Source organism: Anomaloglossus baeobatrachus, chromosome 7 (assembly GCF_048569485.1).
Source record: "Anomaloglossus baeobatrachus isolate aAnoBae1 chromosome 7, aAnoBae1.hap1, whole genome shotgun sequence".
Taxonomy (NCBI): Eukaryota; Metazoa; Chordata; class Amphibia; order Anura; family Aromobatidae; genus Anomaloglossus; species Anomaloglossus baeobatrachus.
This window is the reverse complement of record NC_134359.1, coordinates 184,512,740-184,535,162: the sequence shown is the minus strand read 5'-3', so window position 1 is coordinate 184,535,162 and position 22,423 is coordinate 184,512,740. Positions and strand designations below refer to the sequence as shown.

The window sequence follows — 22,423 nt, the reverse complement described above, 5'->3', positions numbered from 1 at the left end:
AAACTCTGCTATGCATTATTTCCCTGAGAATGAAAAGTCTTTATAGCATTTCAAAACGAATTGAAAAAGAATCAACTAAATATTGCACACAAGAGAAAAAATGCATGAAAACCATTCAGTCACAGGAAACAAGACAAAGTACTTATCCCAGGCTCCTAAAAGCGATATCAAGATTACTAAGAAAAAAAAGGCAAAAATTGCATCCAAAAAGCATACAAAATGCAGCAGACAGCATTAGAGCTCTCCAAGGGAGACATGACAGGAGGACCAGGTGTTCAAGATATGTTCACTGGAGCTAGATTGACACAGGACACAGTATCACCGGCGTCAGTCTGAGGCAGAATCCCTTACTTTATACACAAGGACTGGACATGATTGGCCCACTGGGATTAGAGCCAGGTCCTGCACCTGTCTTTGTGACAAGCAAAGAACCTGACATTCCAGTACTGGTCACTAGAGGGAGCCCAGAAGCATTCTCAGGAAGAATCGTAACCTCTTCACAACCAGCAACATCTAAGCCGACAGACAGACCATCAATAACATCACCACCCCTAAGGAGGGGTCACCGAATCCTCACCAGGGACTCAAGGTTTTTCCAGGATGGGCATGATGGAAGGCACGAATCAATCTGTCAGCATGAATGTCAGAAGTGAACAACCAAGAATTGTTCTCCTGGCAGTAACCTTTCCACTTGACCTCTGTCCTTTATTCTTTCCACTTGACCAGATAGTGAAGATTCCGTCTATTTAGACGGAAATCCAAAATCATCTCCACTTCATACTCCAGATTCCCCTCTACCAACACAGGATTAATAGGCCCAGCTGTCAGAACTACAGGTTCAAAAGGTCTCTCCGAAAGATTTATGAAAACATTATGAATCTTAAAAGTCTCAGGTCAAGCCAAACGAAAAGACAATGGATTAACAATTTCAAAAATTCTGTAAGGACCAATGAATCTTGGCTTAAATTTAGGAGAAGACACTCTCATGGGAATATTCTTAGAGGGAAGCCAAACCAAGTCCCTCACTTTAAACCGATGACCAATAGTCCTTTGATGGTTAGCGAACATTTGGGCATTTTCCTGGGAAAAATGTAGTCTGTTAACCACTGTGTCTACTCCAAAACCTCAACCTGCCCGGAAGAGAACGTGGGATGAAAAGCCAAATTACAAAAAAAGGAGAAGTCAAAGTAGCAGAACTATCCCGATTCTGGCAATGGTAAAAAAGAAACCCAGTCATCCTGATCTGCAGATGCAAAACACCTCAGATAAGTTTCCATTGTCTGGTTTGTTCTCTCAGTCTGCCTATTGGTCTAAGGATGAAAGGCAGAAGAATAGGACAATTTAATTTCCAATTTAAAGCAAAACGCTCTCCAAAACCTAGACAGAAACTGAACCCCTCTATCCGATACAATATTCTCAGGGATACCGTGAAGATGAACCACATGCTGAAAGAAGAAGGGAACCAGATCTGAAGAAGACAGCAACTTAGGTAATGGTACCAAATGGACCATCTTTGAGACCCTATCACAGATAACCCAAATGACCGTTATCCTCTGAGAAACTGGGAGAGTAGAAATAAAATCCATAGATATATGAGTCCAAGGGCTTTTGGGTATCGGTAATAGTGACAACAAACCAATAGAGCAGTAACAAGAAGACTTGGACCTTGCACAAATCTCACAAGACTGCAGAGAACCCCTGACATCCTTAGATAAAGAAGGCCATTAAAAAAAACTGCCCACCAAATCTCCAGTACCAAAAATCCCTGGATGACCAGCCAGGACCGAGCAATGAACCTCAGACATTACTCTACTTCTCCACTGACCCGGGACATACAATTTTCCTACAGGACATCTTTCCGGTTTCTCATTCTGGAGCTTTTCCAGTTCTAACTTTATATCTGGTGAAATCGCAGAGAGAACCACACCATCATTGAAGAAGGCAGCAGATGGTTCACCCGCCTCAGGAGAATCAGCCAACAAGCTTCTTGATAGGGCATCAGCTTTAACATTCTTGGTGCCCGGAAGAAAGGACACCACAAAATTAAAGCGAATACAAATAAAGCCCACCTAGCCTGCCTAGGATTCAATCTTTTGGCAGATTCGAGATAGGTCAAATTTTTATGATTAATTTGATGTCTAGCCCCCTCCAACCAGTGTTTGCATTCTTCAAAAGACCACTTCATAGTCAACAATTCCTGATTACCTACATCATAATTTTGTTCAGATGAACAGAATTTCTGAGAAAAGAAAGCACAATGCTTCATTTTAGTAGTTTCAAGGTCTCTCAGAGACAACACAGCTCTTGCTCCAATCTCGAAGGCATCCACCTCCACCTGAAATGGAAGTGAGGTATCAGGTTGCTTCAGAACTGGAGCAGAGGTAAACTTCTCCTTAAGCTCCTGTAAAGCCTTAATGGCCTCAGGAGTCCAATTCTCAACATCCACTCCCTTAATCAAATCAGTCAGAGGCTTGACAATGCTGGAGAAATTCTCTATAAATCTTTGATAGAAATTATAAAAGCCCAAGAATTTATGAAGGGACTTCAAAGATGTGGGCTGAACCCAGTTATGGATATACAGAAATAGATAAAAAAAGACCGACTATACACAACACAATGAGAAATATAATGTAAATGACAAGTGTACAAATCATAATCGTGTGTGCGTTGTATGGATGTGATTGACCTACGGAGATAATGGAAGGCACCAAAATTTTTAGAACGAAAAAAATTCTAAGAAAACTGATAAGGTCAAATATAACAAATTTTATTAAAGATTAAAAATAATGACCGCCAACTGGCAGTATAACTAGAGACGTGGGCATCACATTTAAAGGTATATTAAAAATCAGGCACAAGTATTCTGCAAGAATATAAGGTATAATAAATATTGAATGTAGGAGGAAAAACACATTACTGGAAGAAACAAGACCAGGATAGGTACAATACAGTGAAGAAAAAAGTTAGAGTTCTAAGAAAATGTATGCCTTATCTCCTTTTCTCCTTTCTGAAATACCTTATATTCTTGCAGAATACCTGTGCCTGATTTTTAATATACATTTACATGTAATGCCCCAAATATCATCCAAATATACCACTAGAAATTTACCAATAAACTCTCGCAAGATATTATTCATGAATGACTGGAAGATGGAGAGGGCATTAGTGAGCCCAAAAGGCATCATTAGGTACTCAAAATGCTCCTCTGGGGTGTTAAAAGCCAACTTCCTTTCATCAACTTCCTTAATTTGGATAAGATTATATGCCCCGTTAAGGTCAAGTTTGGTAAACCATTTGGCAACCTTTACGCTAGAAAACAAGTCTGACATCAGAGGCAATGGATACTGATATTTCACAGTGATTTTATTAAGCAACCGGTAGTCAATGCAAGATATTTCTTGACCACAAAGAAAAAGCCCGCACCTAGGGGTGAAGATGACAGTCTAATATGACCTTTTTCCAGCGACGCCTTAATGTAATTCTTCATTGCCTCATGTTCAGGTACCGATAAATTGAAAATCCTTCCTTTAGGAAATTTGGCTCCAGGCAATAATTTAATCGCACAATCATAATCCCTATGGAGAGGTAAAGAATCAGATTTAGACTCGTTAAACACGTCAATGAAATCAGCCAAAAATTCAGGTACTTCATCTACTTTAGAAGGAACAGACAAAGAAGAGAGGTCATTATATACACACTGACAACCCCAGCTAATGATGGACAAAGATTTCCAATCTAATACACAATTATGTGCCTGCAACCATGGGAATTCTACAACCAGATAATCTTGCAAGTTCTCTAATATCAAAAATTCACATTCCTCCTAATGACAGGGTTCAACACTCATAATTACTTGAACACTAAACTGGGGCTGTTTATGGCAAGAGAAGTAGTATCAATTCTCCTTAAAGTAATGCATCTTTGGAGAGGCACCAGAGTAAAACCACATCTTTTCGCGAATCCCAAATCCACCAAATTTAAGGCAGCCCCTGAGTCAAGAAAGGCTGTAGAGGAAAAAGATGATAAGGAAGATAAAGAAACTGACAACAGAAACTTAAGCCCCCGTCACATTTAGCGACTTACCAGCGATCCCGAAAACGATGCGACTTGATAAGGATCGCTGGTATGTCGCTGGGAGGTCGCTGGTGAGATGTCACACAGTCAGACCTTACCAACGACTCAGGAACGATACAGGTCGCAATAGCGACCTGTATAACGATCTCTGCTGTCATTGGGACCCTGTCACACAGTGTCAAACATAGCAATGCATCCTGCCCTGCAGGACATCGCCTTTGAAGAAAATGGTCCAGGACATTCAGCAACGACCGGCGACCTCACAGCAGGAGCCAGGTCGTTGCTGGATGTCACACACAGCGACATCGCTAGCAAGATTGCTGTGACTCAGCAGCGATGTCGATAGCGATGTCGCTTAGTGAGACATGGCCTTTAGTTCGCAAAGCACCCCCCTCAAAGGAACGAGCAGATCTCCTCTCTCGTTTAGGGCAAACAGCAATAATATGAGAAGCATCATCACAGTAAAAGCATAGCTTATTCCTTTTCCTAAATGCTTGTCACTCTATAGTGGATTGAACTCTATCATACTGTATAGGTTCACAGACATTTCCCTTAAACGATACATCAGCTCCTAGATTTTTAGGCTCGCAAAGACGTCTATCAACCTAGCTAGCCATAGTCATTGACTCATTCAAACTAGTAGGAATAGGAAATCCCACCATCACATTCTTCATTGTCACCGCCAAACCCTTTATAAAAAGTGCAGCAAGAGTTTCATCATTCCACTTAGTGAGGACTGCCCATTTTCTGAACTTCTGACAAAAAAGGTTCAGCTGAATCATGACCCTGGGACAAAGCCAACAGAGCCTTCTCAGCTTGATTATCAATGTTGGGTTCATCATACAAAAACCCCAAGGCCTGAGAAAAAGAATGCACATTAGCAAGAGCAGGATCTCCACAGATCAAGGAAAAAGCCCAGTCCTGAGGATCCCCGTGCAGCAGGAAAATAACAATTTTAACCTGCTGCACGGGATTTCCTGAAGACTGAGGTCTTAATGAAAAAAATATTTTACAATCAATCTTAAAATTCAAAAATTTAGCTCTATTCCCGGAAAATAGTTCAGGAATATGGATTCTAGGTTCTAATACAGGTGTCTGAACGAGATAGGCGGAAATTCCTTGAACCTCAGCAGCCAGGCTAACTGATCAATTTCCATAATGTCAGAAGGTCTCCTACGCGACCCAGAGAAAAAGAGGGAAAATAAACAGAATAATAAAAAAAAAAAATTCTCTTCTTTTGAGTACCTTTTTTTGTGTGGCTGATGATACCGTTATGACCAGGAGACTGCTGATATTTGCGTAAATATCCCATTCAAGGGTAAACTCCTTCCCAATCCAAGGAAAGAGGCAACCCAAGAACTATGGACTACAACCCCAATATTGCAGGAGAAAAAAAAAACCAGGTAAACCCCAAAAATAGAGCACAAGAGTGGTTGGAAACTAACTGGCAGCAACCCCCTGACTATAAGTAAACAACTGGAAATAGCGGTGGATTGTGCCTACTCTACCTAGACGCCTCGTCAGCACCTAAGAAACTAGCTAGCCTCAAAGATGATGAAGAAAGGAATCCTAACTTGCCTCAGAGCATCCCCAAAGGGATAGTTAAAGCCCCCAACATATATGGACGATGATATAAGAATCAAACAATACATAGTTGGTTAGGAATAGACTTGAGGAAAGAGAGGCCCTGCTAACTATGACACAAAGGATAGGATAGATCACAGGGTGCAGCCAGAAAATAACCCTTATATATGCCAACTCCTGATGATCAAAAATTCCCTTAGGACCACACAATCCTCTACCCACTACATCAGGGAAATCTTGTGCAGGGCACCAAGCAAAATTAGCATCCAAAAAGGTTGTCATACAAATGGCTTAGTAGCACCTGGCATAGGCAGAAAAATATTCAATGTCCAACTAAACTAATAATGAGCAGTACATAGAAGTGGAATGCTAAATACAACAAAAAGTGAATATGTAACAGGAGGACCAGGTGTTCAAGACATGTTCACTGGAGCTAGATTAACACAGGACATGATATCACCGGAGTCAGTCTGAGGCAAAATCTCTTCCTGTATACACAAGGACTGGACATGATTGGCCCACTGGGATTAGAACAAGGCCCTGCATCTGTCTTAGTGACAAGCAAAGAACCTGACACACTTCTAGTACTGTCCACTAGAGGGAGCCCAGAAGCAGCATCAGGAAGAATCTTAACCTCTTCACAACCAGCAACAGCCAAGCCAACAGAAACACCATCCATAACACCATCCCTTCTACCAACATTTTAACATTTTTTATCTACGGTCTTTGATCCCCATAGATTTTGTATGGAGATTCCGGACCGGAACCGTAAAAAAAAAAATTAAAAAATGTATGTATATATATATATATATATATATATATATATATATATATATATATATATATAAAACAGTTATCTGCAAGTCCTCTCATCTCTAGTCCTGATCAGCAAAATAGATGTCAGTAAAATGGGTGTGGTAATTTAGGTATGCGTAGTTTAATACGGACGTGGCTTCCTAACCAACACCAGGAACCTGTTGTTAAAAATGTGTATTCCACTCTTGTAGTAGCATCTGCTTCTTTGTGTAATGAAAAGAAAAAAAAAAAGTGTTTCACTGCATATTATGACTGCCATAATGTGCACTAATATGGATGAATAAATTGCACCTTGGATGTCAAGAGCTGGATCCGTTTATTTTATTTACTAGATGGCTGGTTGTTGGCGAGGCTGGATTCTTTGCTCTATTCTGAGGAGGGACAGAACCAGGTGGTGAGCTGGACTTTTCTTTATTATTATCTTCCTACTCTGTACCGTGCTATACACTGTTGGTAGCCCTACGTAAAGTATTCAATTGCAAGTACACACTTGTTCAGTTCTTACTACTGATAGATCTCCGGCGAGAACATACTATACTGTGGAGCTTCATTAAAATAGTCAGAGCCAGAGACATAGGATTTTATTGATTGTATTCGCACTTATGTCATATGGACATACGCATTTTTTCACAGTTGAGGTTACTACAGATTTCTTTTTGCCTCCCTCAGGAGTACTCCCTACTCGTTAGTACCCATATGGATAACTCAATACTTGACAAAGGCCTGGATTAAGGCTGAAACGTTGGAGGGACTAGATCTGTTTGTTACCATAAAAACACATTAAATTTTGCACTACAAGCAGTCTCTGTACTTTTCTAATTTTTAATTTTTCTATATACCTGTGTGCCAGAGTTTCCATATATCTTTATACTATTTTTTTTTTACTCTAGAGCACCATCAACAAGGTAGTCGAGCCCGACCTCTTTAATATTCTTAAATCTTATTACTTGGCCTCACTTTTAGTTAGGCTGGCTGTCTCAAGTAGGCAGCAGAAAGTTAAACCCTGGACTACCGTTGAACACTGTGCCTCCAAACATCCATTACCTGCACTTTTATGGTATTACCTACTCAACTTACAATGCTAAAAAAGCAACCTAACTTTGGGCTGCAGCTACACAGTTTATAAGTTTATTACCTCTTTAGCCAGCATTCATCTTTTTCTCCAATCGTAAGGAATCCTGTGTTTGCCACTAGTGTGTATAGGTAACATATTCAGATCTTGGGTAGACACTACATCTTTCTAAAGGTTTGCACGAAAGTTCCACAGAATTGCTCACTGCAATGTGATGCGGTTTTGTGCCAGGAGATGCAGTATTGGTGCTGGAATCTGGTGTATAAATTTCAGCACCAAATCTACATTTCTTGTAAAAAAAAATGTGGCTTTCTGCCAGAGGATCCAGGTCTCTGAACTGAATGAGTTCAGGTGAGTTTACCTGCAGTCACAGGTGGGGTATTGTGGGAACCTGCAGCTGTAACCGCAGATAAACTCAGTGATGTCACCGCTCATACCTGTGGCTCAGTCAGTGTCTGCCTAAAGCTGCAGCGGGCGGTCATGTTCTGTAATGTGCCAGAGCGCTGCGACTTCAGTATGTAGCAGAGCCGGCATTGTCATGGGACCTCATGTGGATTACATCGGACCTCGGTATTTGCTGGGTTAATATTACAGAAAGGGAGTAAGCACTTGGAATAAGACCATGATCTTTAATGCCTAGCTAATGTCTGTAGATGTAATAATACAAACTCTGAATGTTATTAAATAAAGATTTTAGACTTGATCAGGCTGGTGTACTTACTTTAAAAATCCATATAGAATTTTTTTTTTTTAACGTTTTCCACCTGACAGTCCAGCAGAAGCCTATTTAAATATCAGGCGGGAAAACTTTTACAACATTCTAATTTCTGTTTCCCAAATTTGGTTCTGATTTTTATTGCTGCTTATAGAATTTAAAAATATGTAATGTAGCTGAAACCACTTAAGAAATGACTCTCTCAGACCACATCAATGAATCATCTTCATCCACGTTAGGGATGATCTGCAGTTTTATCCTCCCTAGTGATTTACTGGCAACACTTAAGTTTCTTATAGGCGGATGTGTTACCAACCGGTACAATCAATTGGCCTGATCTTTTATTTTCACCTGACACAACCTCACTGATTTCATTTATGAAATTATTTTTCAGGCTCTGGGACCATATCTATATATGTCTAGAGAGAGAGAGAGAGAGAGAGAGAGAGAGAGAGAGATATTATATATATATACAGTGCCTACAAGTAGTATTCAACCCCCTGCAGATTTAGCTGGTTTACACATTCGGAATTAACTTGGCATTGTGACATTTGGACTGTAGATCAGCCTGGAAGTGTGAAATGCACTGCAGCAAAAAAGAATGTTATTTCTTTTTTTATTTAAATTGTGAAAAGTTTATTCAGAGGGTCATTTATTATTCAACCCCTCAAACCACAAGTATTCTGTTTGGTTCCCCTAAAGTATTAAGAAGTATTTCAGGCACAAAGAACAATGAGCTTCACATGTTTGGATTAATTATCTCTTTTTCCAGCCTTTTCTGACTAATTAAGACCCTCCCCAAACTTGTGAACAGCACTCATACTTGGTCAACATGGGAAAGACAAAGGAGCATTCCAAGGCCATCAGAGACAAGATCGTGGAAGGTCACAAGGCTGGCAAGGGGTACAAAACCCTTTCCAAGGAGTTGGGCCTACCTGTCTCCACTGTTGGGAGCATCATCCGGAAGTGGAAGGCTTATGGAACTACTGTTAGCCTTCCACGGCCTGGACAGCCTTTGAAAGTTTCCACCCGTACCGAGGTCAGGCTTGTCCGATGAGTCAAGGCTAACCCAAGGACAACAAGGAAGGAGCTCCGGGAAGATCTCATGGCAGTGGGGACATTGGTTTCAGTCAATACCATAAGTAACGTACTCCACCGCAATGGTCTCCGTTCCAGACGAGCCCGTAAGGTACCTTTACTTTCAAAGCGTCATGTCAAGGCTCATCTACAGTTTGCTCATGATCACTTGGAGGACTCTGAGACAGACTGGTTCAAGGTTCTCTGGTCTGATGAGACCAAGATCGAGATCTTTGGTGCCAACCACACACGTGACGTTTGGAGACTGGATGGCACTGCATACGACCCCAAGAATACCATCCCTACAGTAAAGCATGGTGGTGGCAGCATCATGCTGTGGGGCTGTTTCTTAGCCAAGGGGCCTGGCCATCTGGTCCGCATCCATGGGAAGATGGACAGCACGGCCTACCTGGAGATTTTGGCCAAGAACCTGCGCTCCTCCATCAAGGATCTTAAGATGGGTCGTCATTTCATCTTCCAACAAGACAACGACCCAAAGCACACAGCCAAGAAAACCAAGGCCTGGTTCAAGAGGGAAAAAATCAAGGTGTTGCAGTGGCCTAGTCAGTCTCCTGACCTTAACCCAATTGAAAACTTGTGAAGGAGCTCAAGATTAAAGTCCACATGAGACACCCAAAGAACCTAGATAACTTGGAGAAGATCTGCATGGAGGAGTGGGCCAAGATAACTCCAGAGACCTGTGCCGGCCTGATCAGGTCTTATAAAAGACGATTATTAGCTGTAATTGCAAACAAGGGTTATTCCACAAAATATTAAACCTAGGGGTTGAATAATAATTGACCCACACTTTTATGTTGAAAATGTATTAAAATTTAACTGAGCAACATAACTTGTTGGTTTGTAAGATTTATGCATCTGTTAATAAATCCTGCTCTTGTTTGAAGTTTGCAGGCTCTAACTTATTTGCATCTTATCAAACCTGCTAAATCTGCAGGGGGTTGAATACTACTTGTAGGCACTGTATATCTATCTATCTATCTATCTATATATATATATATATATATATATATATATATATATATATATATATATATAAAATCTGCAAAGAAATTGTGATTTAGACATTTTCTCTTAAGTTAAGTTCTCATGATGTATTTTCACTGTGCAAAAAAAATGAACATCTTACAGTACCAGCAAAGTGAATGGGATCTAATTCCGCTGTATGAACTGAGCTGTGGTGCATGTGTGAAGTCCACAACGTGCCAATTTGTTTTGCGAGTACACTGAATTTGATGTCTGGATTTTCCCCATAAAATTGCACCCACAGGTAAAAAACGCAAATGCTTATTTAGTGTTTCTTTACTTCAGGAACGCACTAAAAACACATGTAATCTGGATATGACTTCATAAATAAAGTTTTGTCAAAAGGAAAAAAAATACAAAAATCAAAAAGAGATAAAAAAAAAGAGCATGTAAAAAAATCTCAATGAATTCTCATTGAAAAAAAAATCTGCAACATCAAAAACTCCCCAAATTCTCATCGTGGAGACAAAGCTCTGACACCAGAAACCTTTCAGATATAAGTAACATACCACATTCCTAATATTCGGGAACCTGTCACCTGACTCATGCGGCCTACCCTATGGGAAGGATCAATCAGAGCCTTTTAATTTTTATGCCCTTAAACCAGAGAGTTATGTCACACAAAAAAGTTAATATATTACATCTCCCACATGTCTATTTACATCAGCAACATTTTTTGAGGTTAGGAAGTTAGAAGGCTTCAAACTTCATCAGCAATTTCTCATTTTTCCAACAAAATTTACAAAACCATTTTTTTTTAGGGACCACGTCACATTTGAAGTGACTTTGAGAGGCCTAGGCGACAGAAAATATCCAAAAGTGACATCATTCTAAAATCTGCACCCCCTACACTGCTCAAAACCACATCCAAGAAGTTTATTAACCCTTCAGGTGCTTCACAGGAACTAAGGCAATGTGGAATGAAAAAAATAACAAAAATTATCAAATTTACCGAAAAATGTTGCTCTATCCCCAATTTATTCAATTTTAGAAGAAATAACACAACAAAATGAAACCTAAAATATATTACCCAATTTCTTATGAGCGCGCTGATACCCTACAGAAACCTCTGTTTGGACAAATGGGAGGGCCCAGAACAGAAGGAGCAATATTCGAATTTTGGAACACAAATATGACAGAAATAGATTGCGGGCACCATGTTGCATTTGCTGGGCCCCTAAGGTACCTAAACAGCAGAAACCTCCCACAAGTGACCCCATTTTGGAAACTAGACCCCTCGAGAATTTTATCTAGAGGTATAGTGTGCAATTTGAACCCACCCACAGGTACTTCACAGAATTTGATAACATTAGGATGTCATATTGAAAGTTTTTATATTTTTCACAAAAATGTTGCTTTAGCACCAAATTTCTCACTTTTTCAAGAGGAAACACCCAAAAGTGGACCCTGCAGTTTGTTATTCAATTAAGTATGAGCGCAGGGATACCCCGCATGTTGTCAAAAACCTCTGTTTGGACAAATAGGAGGACTCGGAACGGAAGGAGCACAATTTGAATTTTGGAAAAGATTAAATAACTTGTGGGCACCATGTCACATTTGCAGGGCCCCTAGGCTACTTATACAGCAGAAACCCGCACAAATGACCCCATTTTGGAAACTAGACCCCTCAAGGATTTTATTCAGGGGTATAGTGAGCATTTTGAATCCAGAGGTACTTCACAAAAATGTTGCTGTAGCACCAAATATCTCACTTCTATGCTATGTGCCAATGATCCGGCAACACGGTATCTAGTACACAGTGCCAGCCCTCCTGTGGAGATGTGAGTATTGTCCACAGGAGAATGTAGGTGCCATTGCCTATGATCCGGGTTCAGGTTGCTGCGGACTTTAGCTCTATTCTCCCCGCGGAGAACACTGCCATCTCCACAAAATAAATTGACATGCTGAAGCTCAGGAAGCCACACCAGAGGTCAGTTTATGCTACGGAGAAAAGAAAGTAGGCAGTAGGCAGGAGATTTCTAAAAATCCTTCCACTGCGCTTGTACTACACAACGCAGCATTTGGATGCAACTGAAATACTCTGCTTCCAAAACGCTGCAAACCCTAATCGTGGGCACACAGCCTAAAAAGCTAGATTGGATGAATGGATAGATGTCAAACATATACAGTGTCCCACCCCCTGCATATTCTAAGCTGGAATCCGTTAGTGACTTTCAAGTGGCACTAAAGGGTGCTTAGCCTTGTATTTATCCAAAAAATAAATAATTGAAAAAAATTATGTGGGGACCCCCCATTTTTGCTAGGGTAAAGCAGACGGCTGCAGCCTGCAGACCACAGCTGGCAGCTTCACCTTGGCTGGTAATCAAAAATTGAGGGCATCCCAGGATGTTTTTTTTAATTATTTGTAACTAAATAATAATAATAATAATAAAAATAAATTTAAAAAAAACGCGAAGTCCCCCAAATTGGATTACCAGCCAAGGTGAAACTGACAGCTGGGGTCTGGTATTCTTAGGGTATGAAGAGCCATGGTTATTTGGCCCTGTCCAGCCTAAAAATAGGAGGCCACAGCCGCCTCAAAGGTGACGCATCCATTAGATGTGCCAACCCTATCGCTTCACTACAGCTCATCCCGTTGCCCTGGTGCGGTAGCAAATAGGGTAATATAAGGGGTTGATATCAGCTGTAATGTCACATGGCATCAAGCCCAGCGGTTAGTAATGTCATGACGTCAGATACCTGACATAACTAACTGTCCGTAATAAAAAAATACACAACAAAAAAAAAGAATGGAATGGAAGTGCAGACCCTCCATGTAAGGAGTGTGGGTGTAGTGATACTGGCACTGCACCCACTCTCCCCGGGCCCACAGCATGGCAGTGTGAGCTCAGCTGCAGTAAGCTCAGCATCACTGAACCAGGTAACGGGGACCCCGGGGGAACACTGGGGGCTTATAGGGGGGGACTTGGCCAGACCTGGGGAGGAGTTTTCTGTTGCATGTGACATGTCACATGCAACAGAAATCAGAGGAAGATGAATCCGGCTGGCGAGCCACACGTGCGCCATCATCTTGGATTATCTAGAGCGGGTTGGGGAGAACTTTGGCGACACCGAGGGACTGGAGAGGATCGGGGGAGGAGATGTATCTCCTATTTGACATGTTTGATCATGCCAGATGAGAGATAAATCATCTTTTTACCGGCGCCGACATTTACTGTAACAAGATCATCTTTATACGGTATATACCGATGATCATATGACTGGGGACCGGAAAAAAACTGCCCAAATCGTGATCTGCAGGGTCTAAGCTATCCCCAGTAGCTGAAACTCCGGAGATTTTCTGACGCTGGGGGGGGGGGGGGCTAATCACCTTTTTCTTACCGCCGTTTTAAAAACAGCGGATCGGGATAAGTACCCTTTTCTGCAGCTAATTTAATCTATGCGGCTGTCATAAAGGTGTTAATCAATAGATCATTTTCTGATGACACATTCCCTTTAGGCCTCATTCAGACGTCCTTGATGCAGATGTGTTTTTCTTGGATAGAACGCATACGCATTATAATCTATGGTGCTATTGACTTCTGTATTTTTTCGTGGAATGTGTGTTTGTGCAAAAATCATTAAGACAAGTTTGTTTTTCTTAAAGTTAGCACCCATGTGTTAAATGCTTTTCAACGACCACACCACCATGATTATTACCATATATTCCCAGTACAGTGGAACCTTGGTTTAAGAGTAACTTGGTTTATGAGCGTTTTGCAAGACAAGCAAAGCTTTTTACAAATTTGTAACTTGGTTTAAGAGCAATGCTTTGCAAGAAGAGCAAATACTCACCGTGCACACGTCTGGTTGTGTCCTTTCACCGTGCTCTGACCCGCTCTGGAGGTAACTTTCTGTACACAGTATATCACTGTACAGTACAGTATATATACTATACAGCTTGTCTATCAATTTGTATTTGTGGATATAGTATTGTACTTTCTTTCTGCTAACCAGTACAGCACATTGCATATACTGTACCTCTCGCACACTAACAATTTTATTGTAAGCTAAAGTGCAGTTTAATTTGTTTTTCTGTTTTTTTACTGTACAGTATTTTGTATTAGTGTACTGTAATAATTTTATATGCATACAGTACATTATTTTGTATTACTGTAATAGGTTTGTATAAATACAGTAAATATTTTTGGGTTGTGGAACGAATTGTCTGTGTTTCAATTATTTCCTATGGGAAAATTCGCTTTGATATAAGAGTGACTTTGTTTAACCCCATTACGACCGCGTTACGTTTTAAAACGGCACTAAAAAAGGGTACTTATTCCTTTCTGCCGTTTTAAAACGGCGGTCGGAAAAAAGGGTCTAGCGCCCCCCAGAGTCAGAAAATTTCCGGGGTCTCAGCTGCCGGGGGTAGCTGAGACCCTGGAGATCATGATTCGGGCCGGTTTTTCCGGTCCCCAGTCACGTGATGACCGGTATACACCGTATACCGATCATCAAGTTATAGTAAATGGCCGCTCCGGTAAAAAATGATTTATCTCCCATCTGGCATGATCAAACATGTCAGATGGGAGATAAATCTTTTTCCCGGTTCCCTCCGGTCCCCTCGGTATCCCCAAAGTGCCCCCCCCGACCCCCAACCCCCTCCCGAAAATCCAAGATGGCCGCGCGCATCGGAGAGCACAGCAGCGCGCCGGCCACATTCACAGTGTTCCTATGGTTTCTGTCGTATGTGCCATAACACATACGACAGAAACCTGCTCCCTAGGCCCTGCCGGATCCCCCCCTACCCCCCCCCCCGGTGTTCCCCGGTGTCATACATACCGGAGCGCTGATCCCCCGCGGCCCCCTCCTCCGGCTCCTTGTCAGCAGACGCCGGTCACATGTGCCGAGCAGCTGACAGCTTCCTGTGTTCAGAGACGCTGCTGCTGCTCGGCACTGTGCAGCTGTGACCCAGGGAGGGTGGGTGCAGATTCTTTGCACCCACTCTCCTCAAATGGAGGGTCTGCCCTCCTAGAAAATGGGGGATACGTTCCCTGAACGTGTCCCCCATATTCTAGAAGGTCCAGAGTCGACGTGGGACGTCCAAATGGATTATAGTGGATTTTTTTTTTCTTTTCAATAAATTGGTCAATCAGGGAATGTTTTGGGGAGTGTTTTTTCAAATAATTTTTTTTTTGTTGTCAATTTTTTTTCTTATTACTGTCAATTAGTTATGTCGGGTATCTGATAGACGCCGTGACATAACTAATTGCTGGGCTTGATGCCAGGTGACATTACACACCTGGTATCAACCCCATTTATTACCCCGTTAGCCAACGCACCAGGGCGCGGGATGAGCTGGGGCGAAGCGCCAGAATTGGCGCATCTAATGGATGCGCCACTTCTGGGGCGGCTGCGGCCTGCTATTTTTAGGCTGGGAAGAGTCCAATAACCATGGCTCTTCCCATCCTGAAAATACCAGACCCCAGCTGTCAGCTTCACCTTGGCTGGTGATCTAATTTGGGGGGATCCCACGTTTGTTTTTTTTTTTTTTAATTATTTATTTATAAATAATTAAAAAAAAAAAACAGCTTGGGGAGCCCTCCAAATTGATCACCAGACAAGATGAAGCTGTCAGCTGTGGTTTGCAGGCTACAGCTGTCTGCTTTACCCTAGCTGGCTATCAAAAATAGGGGGGACCCCACGTCATTTATTTTAATTCTTTTTTTTTTTTTTGGGCTAAATACAAGGCTAGGCATCCTTTAGTGTCCCATGAAAGGCACTAAAGGGCGCCAGCTTAGAATATGCAGGGGGTGGGACGTTATATGTTTGACATCTATCCATTCATCCATTGTAGCATTTTACGCTGTGTGCCCACAATCAGGGTTTGCAACGTTTTGGGCGCAGAGTGTTTTCCCTGCGTCCATAACGCTGCGTTGTGCAGTAGAAGCACAGTGGCAGGATTTTTAGAAATCCCGTGCCCACTGTGTTTCTTTTCTCCGCAGCATAAATCGACCTGTGGCGCAGCTTCCCGAGCCTCAGCATGTCAATTTATGCTGCGGAGATGAGTGTTCTTTGCAGGTAGAATAGAACTAAAGTCCACAGCAGCCTGAACCCAAATCGTGGGCATGGGCAGCTGCGTTCTCCCGTGGACAACACTCACATTTCTGCAGGAGGCTGACACTGGGTACTAGACGCCGTGTCGCTGGATCATGGCCACATAGCCTAAAGGCTACTTTACACGCTGCGATATCGGTCCCGATATCGCTAGCGTGGGTACCCGCCCCCATCTGTTGTGCGACACCGGCAAATCGCTGCCTGTGCCGCACAACATCGCGCAGACGCATCACACATACTTACCTGCCCGGCGACGTCGCTGTGACCGGCGAACCGCCTCCTTTCTAAGGGGGCGGTCCGTGTGGCGTCACAGTGACGTCACTGAGCGGCCGCCCAATAGAAGCGGAGATGAGTGGCCGGAACATCCCGCCGACCTCCTTCCTTCCTCATAGCGGCCGGGAGGCAGGTAAGGAGAGGTTCCTCGTTCCTGCGGCGTCACACATAGCGATGTGTGCTGCCGCAGGAGCGACGAACTACATCGTTACTGCTGCAGTAACGATAATCGAGAATGGACCCCCATGTCACCGATGAGCGATTGTGCACGTTTTTGCAACGATGCAAAATCGCTCATCGGTGTCACACGCAGCAACATCGCTAATGCGGCCGGATGTGCGTCACCAATTCCGTGACCCCAATGACTCCGCATTAGCGATGTCGCAGCGTGTAAAGCCCCCTTAACAGTGAGAAATTTGTTGCTACAGCAACATTTTTGTGAAGTACCTGTGGATTCAAAATGTTTACTATACTCCTGAATAAAATACTTGAGGGGTCCAGTTTCCAAAATGAGGTCACTTGTGGGGGGTTTCTGATGTATAGGTGCCCAAGGGGCCCTGCTAATGTGACATGGTGCGCGCAATTTACTTCAACTTTTCCAAAATTCAAATGGTGCTCCTTCCATGCCAAGCCCTCCCATTTATCCAAACAAAGGTTTTTGGCCACATGTGGGGTATCCCTGCGCTCACAAGAAATTAGATAACAACCTGTGGGGTACACGTTTTGTTGTTGCCTCTTGAAAAAGTGAAAAATGTGTCGCTAAATCAACATTTTTGTGAAAAAAATGAAAATTTCAATATGGCAACCTAAGCTTATCAAATTCTGTGAAGTATTCGTGGATTCAAAATGCTCAATATACACCTAGATTAAAGCCTTGAGGGGTCTTATTTCCAGAATGGGGTCACTTGTGGGGGACCTCCACTGCTTAGGCACCTCAGGGGCTCTCCTAATGCAACATGGCGTCCGCTATTGATTCCAGCCAATTTTGCAGTCAAATTGCACTCCTTCTCTTCTGAGCCCTGTAGTGTGCCCAAACAGTTGATTTCCACCACATACAAGATATCAACAAACTCAGGAGAAATTGCGCAATAAATTTCATGGTGATTTTTTTCCTGTTACCCTTGTGAAAAAAAAGCTACCTGGTTGAAGTAACAATTTTGTGGTAAAATTTTTTTTTTTATTTTCATGGCTCAACGTTATAAACTTCTGTAAAGCACCTGGAGGTTCAGGGTACTCACCAAACATCAAGATAAATTCCTTGAGGGGCCTAGTTTCCAATATGGGGTCACTTGTGGTGTTTTTTTGCTGTTTACGTACCTTAGGGGTCCTCCAAATGCGACATGGTGCCCGCAATCTTTTTCAGCCAAATTTCCTTTCCAAAATTCAAATATTGCTCCTTCCGTTCCAAGCCCTCCCATTTCTCCAAACAAAGGTTTCAGACCACAAGTGAGGTATTACCGCGCTCATAAAAAAGTGGGTAACAAACATTGGGGTCAAATTTTTGGAATTACCTCTTGAAAAAGTGAAAAAATTGATGCTAAAGCAACATTTTTGAGAAAAAAATGAAAATCTTCAATGTGACAACGTAACGTTATCAAAATCTGTGAAGTACTTGTGGATCCAAAATGCTCACTATACCCCTAGATAGAAGCCTTAAGGGGTCTAGTTTCCAAAATGGTGTCACTTGTGAGGGGTTTCTGCTGTTTAGGTACCTTACCGGACCTGTAAATGCAACATGGTGCCCGCAATCTATTTCAGCCAAATTTGCTTTCCAAAATTCAAATATTGCTCCTTCTGTTCCGAGCCCTCCCATTTGTACAAACAAAGGTTTCTGACCACATGTGGGGTATTGGCGCGTTCATAAGAAAGTGAGTAACAAGTTTTGGGGTTCATTTTGTTGTGTTATTTCTTCTAAAAGTGAATAAATTTGGGGTAGAGCAACATTTTAGGTAAAATTTTATTTTTTGCTTTTTTCATTCCACTTTGCTTTAGTTCCTGTGAAGCACCTGAAGGGTTAATAAACTTCTTGGATATGGTTTTGAGTACTTTGAGGAGTGCTGTTTTGAGAATGGTGTCACTTTTAGGTATTTTCTGTCAATTAGGCCTCTCAAAGTCACTTCAAATGTGATGTGGTCCCTAAAAAAATGGTTTTGTGAATTTTGTTGAAAAAATGGGAAATTGCAGATGAACTTTGCGCTAATGTAAAGTAGACATGTGGGAAATGTTATTTATTAACTGTTTTGTGTGACATAACTCTGTGGGTTAAGGGCATAAAAATTAAAAGTTTGAAAATTGCAAAATTTTCAAAATTTTCATCAAATTTCCGATTTTTTCACAAATAAAAGCAAAAAATATTGTTCTAAATTTATAACTATCATGAAGTACAATATGTCACGAAAAACCAATGTCAGAATCACCGGGATCCGTTGAAGCGTTCCAGAGTTATGAAGTCATAAAGTGACACTGGTCAGAATTGCAAAAAATGGCCTGGGCATTAAGGACAAAACTGGCTTCGTCCTTAAGGGGTTAAGAGCACACTCCCGGAAACAATTATGCTCGTAATCCAAGGTTCTACTGTATTATAATTTTAAGGTGTGTACTATATATCGACATCAGACAAATTGCACCAGGTGCAACAATGAACAAAGAATACCCGCGACCAGACATCTTGCTTTTTTATATATATATATATATATATATATATATATATATATATATATATATATATATATATATATATATATATTTATTTAAATTTTTAAACAAGTGTAAGGTAGAGAAGGAGAAACATACAAAAGGGTGCACAAGACCCCGGTGAAGTCACAATTCAGGAGGTAATATAAAGGAGGGGATATACAGTCATCATACTATATCATAAATCTACTATTAGTTCCACCAATATTAGCAACCTATAGGTTATAAAACCCCATCAACGGTGATACAATACTTGATGTGAAAAACAACTGTCATCCCTCAATCCACTTATGTACTATAATAGCTGCCTCCTATATTGTAATTAAATCATCCTGCACATGCATCGATCTATCTAATAATGATTATAACTTACCAATGGCAGGCACACCGCACACACCTGGAAATGGCGCCCACCTCGGCTACTGCCTGCGTTGTACGTATTTTACATTGCAAACCTGCATGCCCCCTAACTGCTGTACCCTGTTTAGGTTAATAAATGGTTAATTTTATCCCACGTAATACCCTCTTCCTCCTCCCCTAGGATGCGTTTTCCCTTTCTACTTCAGCCTCCTTAAATTCCCTGCCTTTTCCTATTCTGGCCTCTCCTCCTTGCGAGACCCGGAGCTCATCTCCCACCCTCCTGCCCCTTTGCCTTTATGTTTTATTATTGTGCCTCACCAAGTCACAGCAGTCCAGAGTCCAGTTGGAGAACACCACTTTGTTGCTAATTGTTTACCAGGCCGGTTGCCTGATGACGAGAGAGCTGTGACCGACCCCATCCACAAAAGATGAGATTGTTGTTGTTTGATCTACCTCTCCAGTAAAGAATTATGTTTAAAGTTACACATGTGCGGTTATTACGTGGGACTTTGGTTTGTCATGAAACACTGATGACACACTGATCAAACACCGATGACACATCAACCAAACACCGATGACACTCCGACCAAACACAGATGACACTCCGATCAAACACCAATGACACACCGACCAAACACCGATGACACACCGACCAAACACCGATGACACACCGACCAAACACCGATGACACACCGACCAAACACCGATGACACACCGACCAAACACTGATGGCACACCAACCAAAAACCGATGACACACCGACCAAACACCAATGTCATACCAAACACTGATGACACACTGACCAAACGCTGATGACACACTGACCAAACACTGATGATACACCAACCAAACACTGATGACACGTGACCAAACACTGATGACAGACCAAACAAACTCTGATAACACACCAACCTTCTCACCTACCTACTTGTTTTTCATCTACCTTTTCACTCATCTGGCTTCTGTGTAACTAAAGCTTTCTTTCAATCAAGGAAGAGGTGATATACATAAATCTAAACAAGTTGACAGGCAAGATGCACTGAACTGATCAGCCATGTCAACCATGCATGAAACACATGTGCTTGGTGTGAACAGTCATTTTGTGTTGATAGATGCCCCTTATCTTTTCTGTTCTTACTGAGGACTATTTTGTAAATGTTTGTTTCTTATGTTTGAAAGCTCAATAAAAATTGATTGAACATTAAAAGGTTGTCATGTAATCACAACTTATCATCTCTCCACAGGATGATCTCTGGGGCCCCACCACTGCGATATCAGCCAGTCACAAGAGTAGGGACTGTTTGAATGGACTGTTGGTCAAGCATTCATATGGTCATTCCAGGATTGCTAGCTGAGGGCTAGATTTGAAGGCCATCTCTATTTGCGGACATAATGAGAGGACTTTTCACCAAGTTTAATTTTGAAATGGATACAGGCTGCAGAGCAAGATAAAATGTTTTGTTATTTTTTTATTTTGCATCTCCATTGCATAGATATTAGCAATCAAAGTATTTGACAGCTAATGAGTTACTTTTTATTAAGTCGCAGTGGGTGCTATCAGATAGTTTTTGCTTAGGTGGCGTGTACTTCTTCTCCCTGTATGATGCTGACCAATCAAAAGCAGGCAGCAACACTCAAAAGAAAGGAGAACACTCCCCACCATAGATTAGTGCAAGTTTCTCTGTGTGCCAAATGTAATCACACTTATGCAGTGCTCAAGCAAATTATCGCTCTGCAGTGAGATTAGGGCTGACATTATACCTTACACAGTAGTAGTCCATAAGAGCCCTGATCTGACTGCAGAGAGAGAACTTAAGCAAGCATTGTTGACCTTAGGGAGATCAACATATCCACTGCGGAGACACCATCACGTGTTTCTCAACGCAGTGATTCTAGAGCATTGCCCCCTGGGAAGTATGCAAATAAGCTTTCTTATTTGCATACTTCCCAGGGGGCAATGCTCTAGAATCACTGCGTTGAGAAACACGTGATGGTGTCTCCGCAGTGGATATGTTGATCTCCCTAAGGTCAACAATGCTTGCTTAAGTAGTCTTTTACTAGGCATTGCCCCCACTAGCCAGATTCCTACTCCACACTGATGAGGGGCAAATACCCCGAAACGGCTGTCTGTGGATGGATACCATGTTTGGTATAGGTGGTCTCCTTGACTGGAGACTGCCCTTCCCGTGGTTGTTCCTTCCCGGTGAAAGACCTGGCTAGTTTCCTGCCAGCGTTTAGAAACACGTGATGGTGTCTCCGCGGCTTTCTTATTTGCATACTTCCCAGGGGGCAATGCTCTAGAATCACTGCGTTGAGAAACACGTGATGGTGTCTCCGCAGTGGATATGTTGATCTCCCTAAGGTCAACAATGCTTGCTCAAGTAGTCTTTTACTAGGCATTGCCCCCACTAGCCAGATTCCTACTCCACACTGATGAGGGGCAAATACCCCGAAACGGCTGTCTGTGGATGGATACCATGTTTGGTATAGGTGGTCTCCTTGACTGGAGACTGCCCTTCCCGTGGTTGTTCCTTCCCGGTGAAAGACCTGGCTAGTTTCCTGCCAGCATTGAGAAACACGTGATGGTGTCTCCGCGGCTTTCTTATTTGCAGAGAGAGAACAAAATGCTGTGAACACAACAGACATAACTGTAATAA

General features: G+C 42.1%; 1 protein-coding gene across 3 annotated transcripts in view; it reads right to left on the bottom strand.

The window, feature by feature from the left end:
- HECW2 (HECT, C2 and WW domain containing E3 ubiquitin protein ligase 2) overlaps positions 1 to 22,423 on the bottom strand; it is a 453,200-nt gene that overhangs the window by 406,033 nt on the left and 24,744 nt on the right. The window contains exon 2 of one of the 3 annotated variants that reach the window (XM_075317832.1): positions 3,424 to 3,575. The exons of the other annotated variants lie outside the window; for them this stretch is intronic. The gene's annotated coding sequence lies outside the window, so the exon portion shown is untranslated. The remainder of the gene's footprint in view (positions 1 to 3,423; positions 3,576 to 22,423) is intronic. 3 annotated transcript variants of the gene reach the window in all.